Source organism: Heptranchias perlo, chromosome 2 (genome assembly GCF_035084215.1).
Source record: "Heptranchias perlo isolate sHepPer1 chromosome 2, sHepPer1.hap1, whole genome shotgun sequence".
NCBI classification, from domain to species: domain Eukaryota; kingdom Metazoa; phylum Chordata; class Chondrichthyes; order Hexanchiformes; family Hexanchidae; genus Heptranchias; species Heptranchias perlo.
In genome coordinates this window covers 64,215,895-64,229,147 of record NC_090326.1, presented here as the reverse complement: position 1 = coordinate 64,229,147, position 13,253 = coordinate 64,215,895, and the positions used below count along the sequence as shown (strand labels likewise).

The 13,253-nt window shown below is 41.9% G+C and overlaps 1 protein-coding gene across 1 annotated transcript in view; it reads right to left on the bottom strand.

The window, feature by feature from the left end:
* Window positions 1-13,253, bottom strand: part of LOC137339741 (adenylate cyclase type 2-like) — a 368,927-nt gene that overhangs the window by 318,028 nt on the left and 37,646 nt on the right. The gene's annotated exons all lie outside the window — the stretch shown is intronic.

The window sequence follows — 13,253 nt, the reverse complement described above, 5'->3', positions numbered from 1 at the left end:
AGCATGGCTTTACAAAAGGGAAGTCATGTCTGACAAATTTGCTTGAGTTCTTTGAGGATATAACGTACAGGGTGGATAAAGGGGAACCAGTGGACGTAGTGTATTTGGACTTCCAGAAGGCATTCGACAAGGTGCCACATAAAAGATTATTGCTCAAGATAAAGAATCACTGGATTGGGGGTAATATTCTGGCATGGGTGGAGGATTGGTTATCTAACAGGAAGGAGAGAGTTGGGATAAATGGTACATTCTCGGACTGGCAACCAGTAGCCAGTGGTGTTCCGCAGGGGTCGGTGCTGGTTCCCCAACTCTTTACAATCTATATTAACGATTTGGAGGAGGGGACCGAGTGTAACATATCAAAGTTTGCAGATGATACAAAGATGGGAGGGAAAGTAGAGAGTGAGGAGGACATAAAAAACCTACAAGGGGATATAGACAGGCTGGGTGAGTGGGCGGAGATTTGGCAGATTCAATACAATATTGGAAAATGTGAGGTTATGCACTTTGGCAGGAAAAATCAGAGAGCGAGTTATTATCTTAATGGCGAGCAACTGGAAAGTACTGCAGTACAAAGTGATCTGGGGGTCCTGGTGCAAGAAAATCAAAAAGTTAGTTTGCAGGTGCAGCAGGTGATCAAGAAGGCCAACGGAATGTTGGCTTTTATTGCTCGGGGGATAGAATATAAAAACAGGGAGGTATTGCTGCAGTTATATAAGGTATTGGTGAGACCGCACCTGGAATACTGCATACAGTTTTGGTCTCCATACTTAAGAAAAGACATACTTGCTCTCGAGGCAGTACAAAGAAGGTTCACTCGGTTAATCCCGGGGATGAGGGGGTGGACATATGAGGAGAGGTTGAGTAGATTGGGACTCTACTCATTTGAGTTCAGAAGAATGAGAGGCGATCTTATTGAAACATATAAGATTGTGGAGGGGCTTGATCGGGTGGATGCGGTAAGGATGTTCCCAAGGATGGGTGAAACTAGAACTAGGGGGCGTAATCTTAGAATAAGGGGCTGCTCTTTCAAAACTGAGATGAGGAGAAACTTCTTCACTCAGAGGGTAGTAGGTCTGTGGAATTTGCTGCCCCAGGAAGCTGTGGAAGCTACATCATTAAATAAATTTAAAACAGAAATAGACAGTTTCCTAGAAGTAAAGGGAATTAGGGGTTACGGGGAGCGGGCAGGAAATTGGACATGAATTTAGATTTGAGGTTAGGATCAGATCAGCCATGATCTTATTGAATGGCGGAGCAGGCTCGAGGGACCAATTGGCCTACTCCTGCTCGTATTTCTTATGTTCTTATGTTCTTATGTACTGATGCCAATGCCCATTGAGTCAAAACCCCTGTCTCCCACAGCACTCTTTGAGCCATGCGTTTAACTCTCTGATCTGTCTGTCCTTATGCCAATTTGCACATGGCTCAGGTAGTAATCCAGAGATTATTAACTTTGAGGTTCTGCTTATTAATTTAGATCCTAGCTCCTCAAACTGTCTCAGCAAAACCTCATTCTTAGTTCTACCTATGTCGTTGGTCCCTACATGGACCACGACAACGGGATTCTCCCCCTCATGCTCCAAGTTCTTTTCCAGCCGGCAACTCTCGGTTGAGGCTGCAGAGAACAGTGTCTATCCCCCTGACTATACTATCTCCTATCACTACCACATTCCTTTTTACCTCCCCCCCCCCCACCCACTTGAATGGCCTCCTCTACCACTGTGCCATGGTCAGTTTGCCCACCCTCCCGGCAGCCGTTCTTCGCATCCATTTATCCATGCTGCGATGTTTTATATGCTTCTTCCACTTGTTTGCGCTAATCATGAGGGAAAAAAGATTTCAGGTAGGCAATGCTGTTGCGCTATTGAGTGTTCAGTCGAGGATGTCATGTGACAACCCACTGTATTGAATGTGTCACATAGTGTGACATTGATGGTATCATCTACTGATGCAGTACCTTTAGAAATTGGAGACCACTCACCATTTTTAATATATAAAATATTCTGAATATATTTTAAAAATAAAAGTGCATTTTCTAACCTGTATTTCTTGCACCCTGATAATTTTTTAGTTTAAAAATATCCTTATTATTTCATCAACAATCTACTAATTATCCTTCATTTGACCTAATTTTATGGGATAGTAGTTTGTTGATTTGAAACACTGGAAATTCATCAACTTTTAACATTCATATTGTCATGGAGGAATATTAAGATTTTCAATTGTTTGCAGTTTATATGTTGTGCTCTTGCAAATTATTCATGTTGCTCTGAGCAGAGGTCGTGGTCCACCAAGTTTTATTGCAGTGACAAAGAGTTTCTCCCTAAGAATTTCTCTTTTTTCGGGCATATTTGACCGGTTATTCAGGTTAATGTTCCTCCCTCACAAATTCCCAAAGTTAGATACTTTGAGATCTTTAAATGCTGATTTCTTCTGCTGCCTCAGTTAGGTGTTCAGGTCAAAGTATTGTTGCATATGTTTTGTCTGTAACGTTTAAGAAGTAACGAATGTTACTTTTTGGTGGGGAGGTAATAGAAGTTCAGAACAACTGCAAGTTAAAAATATTAACTTGATTATAAAGTAATTATGTAAAATTGTTATTAAGAGCTACTTTTAAAATACTGCTCAGGAAACTACTCATATCGCAGATAGAAAAGGTCACATTTCACTTCATGCTTCAATATAGTTTACAGTCAAGAAAAGGCTCATTTGTACCAGCAGACTGATACATACGTGGGCCGGCAACTTTCATACAACTTAATATGATCACAATATTTTTCTCTTCTCAGGAGCAGCACACAAAGGAAACAATATACGAGTACAATAACTGTGAGGGTTGATGATAATTATTTGTCATTTATTACAATTGGCATATAAAGGCTGATAGGAACTTAGGAACATCGGAACAGGAGTAGGCCATTTAGCCCCTCGAACCTGTTCCATCATTCAATGAGATCAAGGCTGATCTGTGACCTGACTCCATATACCCACCTTAGCCCCATATCCCTTAATACCTTTGGTTAACAAAAATCTATCAATCTCAGATTTAAAATTAACAATTAGCATCAACAGCCATTTGCGGAAGAGTTTTCCAAACTTCTATCACCCTTTGCATGTAGAAGTGTTCCCTAACTTCACTCCTGAAAGTCCTGGCTCTAATTTTTAGGCTATGTCCCCTAGTCCTAGACTCCCCAACCAGCGGAAATAGTTTCTATCTATCTATCCTATCAGTTCACATGAATATCTTGAAAACTTTGATCAAATCACCCCTTAATCTTCTAAATTCCAGGGAATACAACCCTAGTTTGTGTAAGCTCTTCTGGTAATTTAACCCTTGGAGTCCAGGTATCGTTCTAGTAAATCTACGCTGCACTCCCTCCAAGGCCAATATATCCTTCCTACGATGCGGTGCCCAGAACTGAACACAGTAGTCCAGGTGTGGTCTAACCAGGACTTTGTATAGTTGTTGCATAACTTATATTCCCGTGTATTCTAGTCCTCTAGATATAAAGGCCAGCATTCCATTAGCCTTTTTGTTTATTTTCTGTACCTGTCCATGACATTTTAATGATCTATGTACATGGACCCTTAAGTCTCTTTGGGCCTCCACTGTTTTGAGCTTTTCAACATTTAGAATTAACTCTGATCTATCCTTTTTAGGTCCAAAGTGGATGACCTCACACTTGCCTGCATTGAAATCGATTTGCCACAGTTTTGCCCATTCACTTAATCTATTAATACCTCTCTGTAATTTGATGCTTCCAACTACACTGCTTACAATGCTGCCTATCTTTGTGTCATCGGCAAACTTGGATATGTAGCTCTCTATCCGTTCACCTAAGTCGTTAATAAATACAGTGAAATGTTGAGGCCCCAACACAGATCCTTGTGGGACACCGCTAGTCACATCCTGCCAATTTGTGTACATGCCCATTATCCCTACTCTCTGTCTCCTGCCGCTCAGTCAATAATTTGCCCTCAATTCCATGCACTTCGATTTTAGCTAACAGTTTCTTATGAGGGACTTTATCAAATGCCTTCTGGAAGTCCATATAAACAACATCCATAGACATTCCCCTGTCCACTACGTTAGTCACATCTTCAAAAAATTCAATCAGGTTCGTCGGGCAAGACCTACCCTTTACAAATCCATGCTGGCTCTCTCTGATCAGCGGAAAATTTTCAAGGTGCTCAGTCACTCTATCCTTAATTATAGACTCCGGTAATTTCCCGACAACAGATGTTAGGCCAACCAGTCTATAATTCCCTGGTTTCCCTCTCTCACCTTTCTTAAATAGCTAAGTGACATGTGCAATTTTCCAATCTAAAGGAACGATTCCTGAATCGAGAGAACTTTGGAAGATTATAGTTAGGTTATCTGCAAAGATCTCACCTACTTCCTTTAAAACCCTGGGATGGAAACCATCTGGTCCTGGGGATTTGTCACTCTTTAGTGCCATTATTTTCTTCATGACTGTTAATTTGCTTACGTTAATTATGGTGTATTTTCTTCATGACTGTTAATTTGCTTACGTTAATTATGGTGAGTCCCCATTCCTGATTTAAAATTAGTTTCCTTGAGGTGTCCGACATGCTATGCTCCTCCTCTACTGTAAATACTGACACAAAGTAATTATTTAACATGTCTGTCATTTCCTTATTTTCATTTACAATATCACCATTATCAGTTTTTAGGGGACCCACATTGCTCTTGACCACCCTCTTTTTCCTAATATAATTGCAAACGTTTTTGTGTTGATTTTGATATCCCTTGCAAGTTTCTTTTCATATTCCCTTTTTGTAGCTCTTACTATCGGTTTTGTCACCTTTTGCTGTTTTTTGTATCTCTCCCAGTCGCCAGGATAGTGAATCAAACTGTGACTGAGTTCAGCTTAAATTAGCAGATCTGCCATGGCATTGCTCATGATGAATTGGAGGATATATATGTCTATATACATTATGCCATACATGATATAACAATCCTGGCTGTAAGGAAAGGGTTAATTAAACTGTCTTGAAGTCTCTTTATATTGTAGTAATATTAACTTTTAGCTTTTGCCTGTTAAGTGAGTCTCTGTTAGAAAAATGAAAGCAATCATAAGACAGGCTTGCTTCATTTTTATTAATACAGAATGTAGTGAAGGGCAACGGTCAGTTTGGACAGTAAACCGAATTATAAAACATTCCAGTGATTAGTTGATAACAAGTTCTGCACTATAAAACATGGGAGAAACAGCTGAGAGAAGCACAATAAAGCACGGGAGAAGCGGCTGAGAGGAGCACTATAAGGCACAGGAGAAACGGCTGAGAGGAGCACTATAAAGAGCAGGAGAAGCGGCTGTGTGGAGCACCATGAAGCGCGGGAGAAGTGGCTGAAAGGAGCACTATAAAGGGCGGGAAAAGCGGCTGAGAGGAGCACTATAAGGCACAGGAGAAACGGCTGAGAGGAGCACTATAAAGAGCAGGAGAAGCGGCTGTGCGGAGCACCATGAAGCGCGGGAGAAGTGGCTGAAAGGAGCACTATAAAGAGCGGGAGAAGCAGCTGTGTGGAGTACTATAAAGCGTGGGAGAAACGGCTGAGCAAAGCACTATAAAGGGCGGGAAAAGCGGCTGAGAGGAGCACTATAAAGTGGGGGAGAACCGGCTAGCTGTAAAACAACATGTTTTACTCTGTAAAACAAATGCAGGGAAAAATCTGAAAAAAATATTCTGAATCTGAAAAAGTGATGTAAGAGCAGAGGGAGGAGCTGTGGAGCCTGAGGAATTGCAGATAAATGATTAATTTATTATATAATTAAGTCGTGTTTAATTTATTATATAATTAAGCTAAGTGTTTAATTAATTAATCAGATCTAATGGGATAAAATTAAAATTAACTAAATAGAAGATAATAACATTAAAAGATTCTGAATTTTATTAACTTAAAAATTGGCATTTATAAATATTAAATAGGGGTTAAGGAACTAATAAAATAAAGTTAGTAAACAAGAAACAAGGCAAATTAGCTATAAATTAATCTGAAAACAAGCTAAATCCATCTACTAAATATTATTTAGATTTCTAGTAGTTGTATTATATCAAGAACTAATTTAATACTAATAAATAAATATTAGAAATGGCAGTGCAGGCTATGTGTCGGGACTGTAATATGTAGGAGATTGTGGACAGCGATACTGTCCTGGATTGCCACATCTGCAGCAAATGTTTCTGGCTTGAGACACTCAGGCTCAGAGTCTTTGAGCTGGAGTGCGAGTTAGAGACACTCCGACACATAAGGGAAGGGGGAGAATTTTTCTAGTTTACACCAGAGTACAGTCACACCTCAGAGGAAAGCACAGGTACAGGAAGGGGAGAGTGTGACTGTTAGTCAGCAGGATAAGGGGAACCAAGGGCAGGTAGAGAAGGAGGTCCCGCAGACACTGGTGCTGTCCAACAGGTACTATGTATTTGCTACCTGTGAGGATAAGGATGCGGGCTGCGGGGTGGACAGCCAGAATGCTAACTATGCACTGTGGAGCAGGAGGCAGTCCAAAGGGGGGGGCGGGGGAGGGGGAGAGCAGAACAGAAAGGTTGCAATCACAGGGGATTCGATAACTAGGGGGAATAGGTAGCATCCTCTGCAGTCACAACCGGGAGTCCAGAAGGGTATATTGCCTACCTGGTGCAAAAGTAAAGGATATCTTGGAGCAACTGGAGAGGGACGTGGAAAGGGAGGGGAAAGATCCAGTTGTCATGGTGGGATAAAAGGGAGGGAACATCAGGTTAGGAACTAAATTAAAAAACAGGACCTCGCGGGTGGTAATCTCGGGATTACTACCCAAGCCAAGTGCTAATTGGCATAGGGATAGGCAGATCAGGAAGATGAATGGGTGGCTGAAAGACTGGTGTGGGATGGAGGGGTTCCATTGGAACACTGGTACCAGTACTGGGACAGGAAGGAGCTGTACCGCTGGGACAGGCTCCACCTGAACTGGAATGGGACCAGTGTCCTAGCGGAAAGGATAAATATGGCTGTCGATAGGACTTTAAACTAGTAAGATGGGGGTGGGGGGGGGGGAAGGGGTAAGGATCTGGAGAAAATAACATGAGTCTGATGATGGAAGAAATAGGAGATGAGAGTAAAGGTCAGGCCAAGTTAAGGAACAAGGGTAACATAAACGATCAGGGAACAAATACAATTATAGAACATGAGTACAAAATGACTGTTAAAATAAAGTGAGGAGAACAATTATTAAAAACAAATTAAATTGCCTGTGCAGCCATGTGCACAGCATCTGAAACAAAACAGGAGAACTGGAGGCAATAATTTGTAGTGAAGAGCCAGATGTGTTAGGGATAACTGAAACATGGCTACATAAAGAACAGGACTGGCAGTTAAATATTGCAGGATATAACGTATTTAGAAAGGATAGGGAATGAAGGGGGGATGGAGTAGCTATACTAATTAGAGACAACATAATGGCAATAGAAAAAAGGGATGTAAGTAATATTAAGATAGAAACAGAATTCATATGGATTGAGACAAAGGAAAAGAAAAAAGGGATCCATCACATTAATAGGTATATTCTACAGACCACCTAATAGTGGAAGGGAAGTGGAGGAAGAAATATGTCGGCAAATCTATGAAATGAGTGAAAAAACATCAAATAATAATCATGGGAGATTTCAACTACCTCCAGATAAACTGGCAAGAAGAGGTAGGGAATGGGTAAAAGGGAATAGAGTTTTCATAGTGTGTACACAACTCATTTCTTACCCAGTACATGTGAAGCCCAACAAGAGAGGAATCACTGCTGGATCTAGTAATGGGAAATGAACCAGAGCAGTTACAAGAAGTAAGTGTAGGGGAACATCTAGGCAATAGCGATCATAACAATATGATTTAAAATAATGATTGAGAAAGATATAAGTAAGACAAAGACCAAAGTAATAGACTGGAAAAAACACTAATTTTGAGAGAATGAGAATGGAACTAGGGATGGTAAACTGGAAAAAGAATTGACAAAGAGATAGAACAGCAATGGGAAATATTTAAAATGGTGATCGATAGAATTCAGGAGAAATATATTCCTCTAAAAAAAAACAAGAACAAACTAGCCAATAATGAAACACGATGGATGAATGGAGAAATAATGGTAAAATTAAAACTAAAAAAAATATACTCTAAGTATATAGACAATAAAAGAGAGGATGACAAAAGGGAATATGAAGAGGTTAGGAAGGATGTCAAAAACACAATTAGGAAAGCAAAGTGGAACTACAATATTAATTTATCAAGGCATATATAAAGAAATAGCAAAGTATTCTACAGACACATGAATAAGCCAAGAAAAATCGGGATAGGGATAGAACCACTAAGGGATGCGCAAGATAAACTCACAGATAATGACAGTGAAATACAAAGGCAGAATGCCACAAAATGCAAGAGGACATTAATAAATGTGCAGAATGGGTGTGTAATTGGCAAATTAATTTCAATATAGTTAAGTGTGAGGTAGTGCATTTTGGTGGGAACAATAAGGAGACCACATACTGCTTGGATCATAAGTCTAAATGGAATACATGGGATCTAGGGATACATGCGAGAAAATATAGGTTTAGAAGGTATTCAGGGGAACCAGGCTCAAAAGGGTTAAATAGTCAAGGCTTTAGCTGAAGCTACTGTACCATAACATAGACTGCTTTTAAATTAACTTACTGCAGCCGCAGGCACTAACAGCCATGAGAATCTTGTTATTGCAAACTAAGGGAGGAACATAACGGTACCCCCACTCCTTCAGACATACTGAAATGCTGAAGCTAGCTAGTACTCCCATTACCTTCAAGGCCTATAAAGTGATTAATCAACTGCAGGGACAGGAAAACATTGTGCTAAGAATCTTGTTATTGATAATAAGGAGAGATAAGGGAGCCACAAGGCACTCTCATCTGGACAAGTCCATATGATTGGGTAAATTAAGGGGAGTATTTTGGAAAATATCTGATTGGATGTATTTTCCTGCAGTTCTGCTTTTTGCAGTATAACTGGCGGGATCTGAAACTTGTTAGTGTAGAGGACAGAAAAGAAAGTAAATGAGAACAAGGATATGTGAATAAAGGAACAGGGAACAAGGTCATGGCTTCTACACAAAGGACAACGGGATAATATAATTCTCAATTGTGTTTTGTAAACTGCTGCTTAAATACTGTAATGTATTGATTCTTGCTTGTCCTAAATAAAGTCATATGGCTATTACCCATTATGGTGTCAGTCTCGAACAATTCTGTGGAACATGCAAATTGCCACGTCCCAGTTGTGAAAAAGAGTATAATAAGTGGGTGTACCTTACCCAGCCTAAACAATGAATGCCAGCAGGTTATCCACTTTTGGAGGAATCACAACAGGGATCACTGGGTAGTGATTTGGAATAAGAACCCTGGATAATTTTTTCCTTGGTACCTGAGTCAGGAGGATTGTTACCTGGGTCGGGGGGATCAGTAGCCGGGTCAGGAGGATCGGTAGCTTGACAAACTTGTTTACTACACTATAATAAACAAAAAATATGAACGTCCCCTGATTCAAAGGCAACCATCTTGTTAAGTTTCTGACAGCAACAACTTGTAATTACATATAACTTTTAACATATAGGGAAAAAAAAGGAATAGACACTGAGTCATGGTGGGAGAGTTAGGAGAGGTGACCGAAAGCTTGGTCGAGAAGACTGGTTTCAAGAAGGTTTTTAAAGGTGTAGGCAGAAGTATAGAGGTGGAGTAGTTTAGGAAGAGAGTTCCAGAGAGTTGAGCCAAGGAGGCTGAACGCTTTGCCAGCAATGGTAGGTTGAAGAGAGGAAGGTTCATATAAAGGTCAGAGTCAGAAGACCAAAGTGCATGGGAAGTGGCATAAGACTGGAGAAGGTTGCAGAGTTAGGTGGGAAAAGGCCATGTAGGCATTTGATGAGTACAATGACTTAAATTTTAATGCACTGGGAATAAGAAGTCACTGTGAATCAATGAGGACTGGGGTGATTGGCAAGTAAGACTTACTGTGGAACAGGATATGGGTGGTTGATTTTGGCCGAGTCTAGACATGACAAAAGCACAAGTAAAGATTTTGGTAATGGTGAGGGTGAGATAGTGGTGGAGGCAGGCAATGTTGCAAAGGTGGAAGTGAGCAATCTTGGTAATGGATAGAATGTAAGGTTTGAAGCTTAGCTCTGGATCAAACAGATTGCAAAGCTCGCAAGTCTGATTCAGTCTGAGCAATTGGCTGGGACGGGAATGGAGTTAGTGGATTTCTGGTAGTGGCTGCAAACTATGGCTTCAGTTTTCCTAGTTGGAGGAAATTTTGATTCATCTACAACTTCATATCAGACAAGTAGTCAAACAAGATGGTTGTGGGTTGAGGGAAGTGATGGAAAGGTAGAGTTAATGTCAGTATACATATGGAAGCTGACTCTGTGTGTATGTTACTGATGGGCAGCATGTAGACAAGAAACAGCAGGGGCCAAGAACTGATCTTTGGAGAATGCTGAGATGACTGCACAGGGGCAGGAAGAAAAATCAATACCAGTGATGCACTGACTGTATTGGAACAGGTAAGAATGGAAATCTCACAGAGTAGGACACAGAGGAGAAACAATGAAGAAGGATGGCATGGTTGACCATATCTAACGCCAGGAAGAAGCTGAGCTGGACAAAGTGGGGGAATAATGCACTGGGCTCAGTCACAGAAAATGTAGCTTGTGAATGTGGCTGGGGAGTTTTTGATGTTAAGAGCAGGATGGAAGCCAGACTGAAGGGACTCAAACTGGGAGTTTTAGGAGAAACTCCTAAATCATTACTTCTTCCAGTTCTGATGAAAGGTCTTTGAACTGAAACATTAATTCTGTTTCTCTCTCCACAGATGCTGCCTGACCTGCTGAGTATTTCCAGCATTTTCTGTTTTTATTTCAAGTTTTAGGAGAAATAGCCACAGAGATGTACAGCAACATGTTTAAGGATATCAGAGCAGAAAGGGATGCTAAAGATGGGACAAATTGATCAAAAGTGGATTTTTTAAGGAGAGGGATGGTGACAGCAGATTTGAAAGGGAGAACAAATGTGTCTGACCAAAAGGAGCCATTAACAATGTTCTACTGCAGAGGGTGCTGGATGTGTGGAATGGACCAGCGAGGGAGGCGGTGGGGCCTGATTGTGTCAGCGAGTTCCAGAGAGTTGGCTGGGTGCCTGATAGCGGTACCTTGGGATATAACAGATATGATCTGGAATGCGCTGCCTGAAAGGGTGGTGAAAGCAGATTCAATCGTGGCTTTCAAAAAGGAATTGGATAAATATCTGAAGAGAAAAAATTTTCAGGGCTACGGGGAAAGAGCGGGGGAATGGGACTAACTGGATTGCTCTTACAAAGAGCCGGCACAGACTCGATGGGCCGAATGGCCTCCTTCTTTGGTGTAACGATTCTATGAACAATGTCAACAAGAGTGGTGGCTACAAAAGGTAATTAAATGGTCACGGATTGGGTGGGAAGAAGATAGAGAGAACAGGAGGTGGGTTTCATGGACAAGACCAGCTTGGAGAGCACACAGGTAAAGATGGGCAGAGATGCCAACCACTCGTTTTTAGAGCGAGTGTCAGGATTTCTGGCCCCTATTCACACTGTGCCCAAAATGTCTGCCTTTTCCTGGAGATTTTAAACCACCCCATAATAAATTGTGTTGTATCTCTTCTGCACAGGTGCAGAAACATCACACATGTGCAGAAGGGATAAGGCATAATGTATTATGGAGCAAGATCATCACTCCCAGGAAAACATTGGTGGATATGTTCAGCTAACTTGCTCAACCATTTCAGATTTTTTTGATGTCAATTAACAAAGGTTTCTTGTTGCAGTGTTTAAAACTTGATTCCTCAGGATTCTTCCAGGCTACTACTGGGGATATCTCCCACACCTCTCAGGCTGCAGTCCACAAGTGCATCAGGGACGCCCAATTTCTCACAATCACCACCCATCTCCCCACCCCCGGGCAGGCTGCCAATTAGCAGTGTGAATGTTTTAATATGCACACAAACACAATCAGTTGCTTCAAATCATTAATCATCTAAGTGTCAGCCTTTTTTAAAATCTTTTTTAAAGAAGATTTACTCGCACAGCAACTTCTATTAGGTGCTATCCCAGTGGCTTCAGCATAGCTGGTGGGTAGGCTGTTGTGGATGATTTTGAGACCTTTGAGATGCTTGTGGTCTCTGGAAGCTCAAACCCGTGGGAGCAAGGGAGCTCCTTGGCTGCTGCCTGGACAGTCTGGCCCAGCCGGCTTTCTGGCACTATGGTGGGTATTGGTTGAGCAGGTGGTGAGGCAAAAGACGTGCTGACATCCTGAGAGAGGGCAACACTTGCCTGTCCCATAGCACACCCATGGGGCTACAGTTCATCATTCTCACTGATCTGAGGTAGAGCAGATTGCAGGAGATGAGCACCTCGAGAAGCCCCGTTCATATGGTCCTCCAGCCTATCCATCTGATGCACTAATCTCTCCAAGGTGGAACAGACATTAGAGCCCAAACTCTGGATGGTAGCCATCTGAGCTTCCAGCAAAGCTGCAAAGGCAGGTGACTCAGAGTCCTGCTGTGAGACCTGGCTGCAATATCCCTGGAGATGGTCACAGGCTCCAAGGTAGAATGCAGAGTGAAAATGCTATGCAAGAGAACTCCATGCATGCTGGAATGGACTCAAAATGTTTGGCTTCGCCTCCAATACCTCATATAATCGCTGGTATGCCGCGAGCTGGGCCCTAGAAGTCCACCTCTCTGTCCTGCTCAGCAGAGCTGGGAGAGAACATCGCCCTCTGTCGAGCCGTCTCCTGTGTTGTCCCTGAAACCCCCCACCTGCTCCTGCTCACTTGTACGGTGTGTTTCACCAGGCACAGGTCCCTCAATTTCACTATCTATTCCACCCAGGGTGCCAATCTCTGCGCTGGTGCTTGGGAGGGATGAGGCATGTGATGCTGCTTCCTCAGGAGAGATGTCCTCTTCCAAGATGCCTTCTTGAGGAGATTCTTGCTGCTGAAAGGATCTAAAGGAAAGAGGGAAGGGACAAGAGATGGGATGGCAATGAGAGGCTGGACAGTAGCACATGAAAGGCTTGACCATACTGGATAAGGTTCTGAAATTGACTGAAGGTGAAACTGCTTGTAGTACATCAAAGTGTACAAGTTGTAAGCTGTCATCCAGCTCAAAGAAGCCGCCAGCCTTGCCATGTCCAATGCTGCTAGCTC